This window comes from Pimephales promelas, chromosome 7 (genome assembly GCF_988280905.1).
Source record: "Pimephales promelas chromosome 7, fPimPro1.hap1.1, whole genome shotgun sequence".
NCBI lineage: Eukaryota > Metazoa > Chordata > Actinopteri > Cypriniformes > Leuciscidae > Pimephales > Pimephales promelas.
The window spans coordinates 4911631-4918335 of NC_142775.1; positions in this window are offsets into that span (position 1 = coordinate 4911631).

Below are 6705 nucleotides of genomic sequence, written 5' to 3' on the forward strand. Positions count from 1 at the left end.
AAACCCATGACTCTAAACTACGCTTTTACTATTTATAAATTGCTGACTCTATTACCCAAACACCGAGCGAACTCTCCGCTCCTCACCACGGCGTGTCTCCGGTGATGCGGTTATTACGCCGTCAAAGTAGCAGTGCTTCGCCTTCAGAGAATAGTTCCCAGGTTTTATACGGTTAAAAGATGTCTGTGTCTCATTTGACTTTGTTATTTGTACATTATGTGACTATACAAATCACAACATGTAAATAGGAAAACGTTTGCGTTATTTTGCCACTCATTTGGATTAGTATGAAAGCTGCAACCAGTCACATCCAGTCTTTGTGCTAAGCTAGGCTAGCGGTGGGTGCGTCAGACAGACTTATAGCACGCACGGAGATGAAAAAGGTATGTATGGACTTATCTAACTCTGGGGGGTAAGGTGAATAGGCTAAAGTCCCAAAAAGCCGGAGTGTTCCTTTAAATCATTTATTTAGTTCAGATAACATATAATTTTGAGTTTCTGATGATTAAATCATTCTCTTTCATTGTATTAACTCACTTTTTTCCAGTTCAATGAACTTAAAATTTGAAGGCAACCAGGTTACTTACTTTTTTAAGTTAAACCACCAAACTTTGCAACTACTCGATAACTTATTGTACTAATACCAGTTTTCTTATACTCTAGGAGTTAGATGAAATGTATTGCAAAGTTACTTATAGGTAGACGTGGACAATCGAAATAAAGTTTAACAGTGTAAATGTATTTATTTACGTTCATTTTTTGTTACAGCTTACTTCAATGGTGCACTTTAGACATTCTACTAACTAGTTTGTAGCTACTTTAGAGTCATTAGTAGACTATAGACTGTTATGTTCGGGTTAGTAGAATAAGATGACGTACAGTAGTTGCAAAGTTACTTAAAATGTCTGTTGGGAAGCATCAAAATGTTACCGATTTTCTCTATATTTTTCATGCTACCTATAATCTATATTTTTCCAATGACAGAGCACATTTCTTTTTGCCTCAAGCAGCGAATGAGAACAGCCTTACAGAGCAAGAGAGAAAACCATCTGTAATTATTTAACCTTAAACACACACGCACAGCAAAGCACACTGAAATGCGAACACATGCATGCACTAATGCACAAATATCTCATCTATTTGTGCGGAATAAAGCCCATTCACCCTCCCGTGTGTTAGCTTATAATGATGCATAATGCACCCTAAACTCTGTGTGTGCTGCACACTGTGTGATTTGCTGATTGCGAATTAATATTTATATATTTGATGGCAAACATGAGTATGATTAGTCTGCAGCATTCTAGTTCTTACTGAAGCCACCGAATATGGAGGATACAGTGAGACAACAGTAAATGTCTGTGCATGCTGTATGAATTATGAACAGATAAAATGGGTCAGCATGAGTGAGGAAACGGTCTAAAACACTGAAATATAGTGAAATTATCATATAAATTATGCATAAGCTTCTCAGATAGAGCAAAAATGTTTACTCGCATGAATTATTCATTGTTTATATGTTTCATTAGCATTTTTTTTTTTGTTGTTGTTCTTGAAAACAAGAAAGTTCATAAAACGAGAAAAGACCTCTTCAGTGAGATAAAGTGATGTGTGTGATGTGGGTTTGCATCCATCTTCAGGTCATGGACTCAGATGTAATGTAATGGTTTGAATATGACATCGGATGCGGTGTTCTCTGTTGTTTTTGGAGGGATCTCCATTACAGCACACCGACAGCCAGTCTCGCTCTGAGAAATGAATCTGGCTCGTGCTGGACTTAACATGCAAGTCTCAGTGCCAGTAACGTCAGGCTGAGGTGTGGTAAATATCTGAATACGTAACGTGTCTGGATTGAGAATCTCGAAAGATGGACCAACTGGGTGATACTGCGATTACACAAATCCTAAAATGTATTATGAACACGGTATTGTTTTGTAAATGTTATAGATCTTATTGTGAACTATTCATGCATGATATGTAAAAATTCTGACCTCGTAATATTTAATCAAAATGTCATCAACTGTATCCTCAGGTAAAAAACGACTTCTCTCTGGTATGACATATGCGGGACTTCTTCAATCATTTAGTGCTCTTAAAGGGATAGTTCAGCCAAAAATGAAAACTCTGTCAGTATTTACTCTCCCTCATGTTGTTCAACCCCGTCAGACCTTTGTTCATATTCGGGACACGAATTAAGATATTTTTGAGGAAATCTGAGAGCTGGATCACTCCTCCATACTAGTCCATAGGCTTCTTGAGGGATTGAAACTTGCCGGCCTCAAAAAGTTATTAAAGACATCGTTAAAAAAGTCCAAGTGACTAGAGTGGCTCAATCTTAACTTTATCAAGTGACAAGAACACTTTCTGTGCGCAACAAAATCTCATAAATAACGACTTTATTTCAACTATTGATTTCCTTCTCTCTGGGCCTCGAGTCAGGTTACTAGTTTAACAGCGTATGATATGTTGTTGCACGTCACAGACATGACCAGCGTCGGCCAATAGTGAGCCTACGTGTGACTAGGGTTGGGTATCGGTTGGGTTTTATCCGATGCCAGTACTTACTTGATATTTTTTAAATGGTTCCAGTGCCTAAATGGTTCTTTATTTACAGGGCCAAACTGGACACAATATTAACTTACAACATAAATACAAGTAACATATGGTAATAATAATAAAAAACAAATATAAAATAAAAGTTCACATTTACATTGTATCAAATAAAACAATATTGTATCAAACAATGTAATAATACTGGATATTAAGTCTCATGGCCCTCTATCATAATCCAGAGTTTTGAGAAGATTGGGGATACTTAATTTCTCGCCCGAAAAAAAAAACAAAAAAACGTAAGGGGTAACACTGTCGTTTTTTTTTTTCGGGTCGAAATTTTGAGTTTCGATATCTCAGCTCTGGAAGGGTCTAGAGCCTCCATTTTTGCACTCAGGTCTAAGTCTCATGGCCCTCTATCAGTCTCATGGCCCTCTATCAGAATCCAGAGTTTTGAGAAGATTGGAGAAACTTAATTTTTCACCCGAAAAAAAAAACGAAAGGGGTACCACTGTCGTTTTTTTTTCGGGTCGAATTTTTGAGTTTCGATATCTCAGCTCTGGAAGGGTCTAGAGCCTCCATTTTTGCACTCAGGTTTAAGAGAGATTTCTACCAGGTTAATCTAATATCGACATGGCTATAGGTTCCCATGTTTTGTCTGCTTGAATCAGTCATGTAAGTTATCCGGTCATTTACTAGTTAAGCTCTTAGCCAGTTTGACATTTCGTTCCCACTGCGTCTTAGCTACGCAGCTTTGAGTAAACCTATAAAAAAGAGAACGTCTCTGTGTAACCCATGTTCTCTGAATAGGGAACGAGACGCTGCGTTCGCTGCCAAACTCCTCGTAATGCCGACAAGCTTCCTTTTTCGGCAGAAAAATCTGAGGAGCAGATGATGCGCGCGCTGATATAATATGATGACGTGAGCGTCAAGGCGGCGCGAATCGTGATTCTATATGGGCTTCAGACATTCGTTCTGACGCATAATTTTACATGTGAAATGCAGCCAAACCTTGCAGCGTTTTGTCTTCGGCATCTTCATTAAACCCCTCGCTATCAGCGGACGTTCCAGGAGTCTCCCACATATTAATAACGGCACACGGATGATCGCAAATTAGTTAAAAATCTCCCGAAATCTAGAGCGAGCGAGCAAGAGTGCGCGTGCGAGACAGATCAGACAGTGCTTCAATAAACCGTATAGTGCGACGGCGGAGAGAGAGAGAGCAAGAGACTGCGTGTGTGCGCCTCATGCCACAGACTCAGGCGCCGAAATCAGGCACCAAAACTTTCATTCTTATTCCGTCTGGTTTCTACCGTTTACGTCAGAACCGGTTCCCTATTGGCACAGAGTTTCGGTACCCAACCCTACGTGTGACATAGCTCTACGCAATTACACTAGTTTAACTGACTAGAGGTGCAAAGAGAAGAAAGTGAATAGTTAAAATAAAGTCGTTATTTATGTTTGCTTTTGCGCACAAAAAGTATTCTCGTCATTTGATAAAGTTAAGATTAAGCCACTCTAGTCACTTGGACTTTTTTAACGATGTCTTTAATAACTTTTCGAGGTCGGCAAGTTTCAATCCCTCAAGAAGCCTATGGACTAGTATGGAGGAGGGATCCAGCTCTCAGATTTCCTCAAAAATATCTTAATTCGTGTTTCGAAGATGAACGAAGGTCTTACGGGGTTGAACAACACGAGGGTGAGTAATTACTGACAGGATTTTTGTTTTTGGGTGAACTATCCCTTTAACCCTCTGGTACTCTTCGAAAAATGTTACGTTTTGTTTTTGTCCAAGTTTTTACTTCATCGGAATGGTACGAAATTTGGTAAAGATTTTGGCACTTGCTGTGTGAACACAAAAAAAATCATGGACCGGATTCGAAAGGTTAAAAATAGGCACAATTGTGGTGGTCAAAAATAAGCGCATTGGAAATGAATGGGAGACAAATTTCATCTAGTGGACACTTTTGGTACTGCGGCCAAAACAAAATCTTACTGATAGCTAATTTGTTGAGATATCAAGCTCAAATTTGGAACACAACATGTTTAGGTTAATGATTTTTGAGTAAAATGTGTTTTTGAACATATCTATTTTCATATATAAATTTAAAATAGTATTTGTGCACATTTTACAATAAACGTAAACTTTTTTAAGTTCACTTTTTTTAAACTTTTCTCTTCAGCAATAATCTGCGAAGTGTTGTCTTTGAAAAGAGATCAAACTTAAGTCTTGTGCTTTAAAGAATAAAAAGATTACCACAGTTTAAGTTGGAATTTAAGTTGATTATTTTAACTTATATTTATATATATTAACTTATATTTAGATTTTAAATATAATTTAGAACCATAAAATCCCCTAAAAATTCAAAATATTAAATTAAAAAAATTATCAAACTACAATATAGTACATTCATTTAATTTCATTAAACAAAAAAAAAAATAGATTTGGTTATTTTGGACCAACAGGCGAAGAGCACCAGAGGGTTCACCAGATCTCATTATCCAACCAACAAGACCCCGCGCTACATTTTTTTCTTTTTCAATTATCCATTACACTCAGATATTCATCACAATACAGAAGAAAAAAATTGAACAAAAAAAAGATTTGGTCATTTTGGACCGACAGGCGAAGAGCACCAGAGGGTTCCCGACCCTCCACAATCCACTGCAAGCTCACATTAATGTGTGTGTGCCACACGCACATCTCATTATCCCACCAACAAGACCCTGTGCTACATTTTTTTCTTTTCCAATTATCCATTACACTCAGATATTCATCACAATACAGAAGAAAACAATCTGTCGCTACTTTCATTTCATCACTTTATTTACATGCTGCTGTCACTTTAGCCATTGTAAAACATTTAGTTGTCTTTTTTTTTTTTTCGTTGCATGGTTATGGTTATATTTTAGGTTGTGTTCATAAATATCCAGTGACTCTAAAATATTATTATTAATTGAATGTGTTTATGTTAATTGCAGGCATGTGGCTGAAAGCTCTTGTGGTTCACCTGGTCTCAGTTTAATAAACACTTTGTGCTTGCAGTGGGACACTGAGGAGACGTGTGTGTCCACATGTGTGTAAAGGTGTGAAAGTGTCAACACAGGCCAATCATAGTGCTACATGTATGCTTGCGAAAAATGAACATGTGTATAACACACACTTACAACCATTGCTTCAGTCAAAGTTCACACTTGACCCTTATTCTCTGGGATATTTTTACTGTCACTACTAAAGATAATGTGTGGAACATCCAAGCCTGTCTGGATAGCCTTCCCTGATTGCAGAAAAAAAAATATTATATGATTTAATGCATTTAATGAGAGAGAGAGAGAGAGAGAGAGAGAGAGAGAGAGAGAGAGAGAGAGAGAGTCTGTCAGAGGAAATAAAAGGCTTTTTATGTTCATGTAGGGAGGGTCATTAGCATAATATCCTCTTCTGTAAGGTGAACGCAGAATAGTAATTGGCTTGGCCTTTTCTCTCAGTGTGTTGTAAAACAGTTAGGCATTAATTTGAGGATAACTATGCAATTATTTTTGAATGCTGAAAGGTGGGAGAAAGAGGAGAGGAGAAAGAATGATGAGAGGTCTATTCAGGAAAATTAAGATTTGAGAATTTGAAACGACAGTGAAGGATGAGAGAGGACCAGGCCTGCACTTTACGCTACGTCGTGTTTATGTGTGTGCGGCGGTCATCCGTGAGATTCGTTTTGTGTTTATTGTTTATTAAAGCGTTTGAAGGTTCGCCGGTTCCCGTCTCCTCCTTCTCTTGTCAACCTTCCTTGTTACACGTTTCAGTATACAGTGACTGTTTTTTTGTAGTCAGTATGTAGACTAATGCTTCATATAAAGGTAGATTTATTCTTACAGTTCCAAATATAATATTAGTGAATTTGGAGTTTATAAGCAGAAAAAAAACAGCAGTTGGTCTTGCGGCTGTCAGAGCAAAAACGAAAGCTGATGTTCTCCATATATTTTTCCGTCATCTCCAAGGTTTGCGCAAGTCAATTTACAGGTGTTTGCGCCATTATTTACCTGCACCAAAAAAACATGTATTTAACTCCTCCCATAAATGTTGCATCTGAACAGGAAACTCATACAAATGATGCAAAAAGGTAATCCGCAAAAATAACTGCATCCATGCCTTTTCAGCGCTAA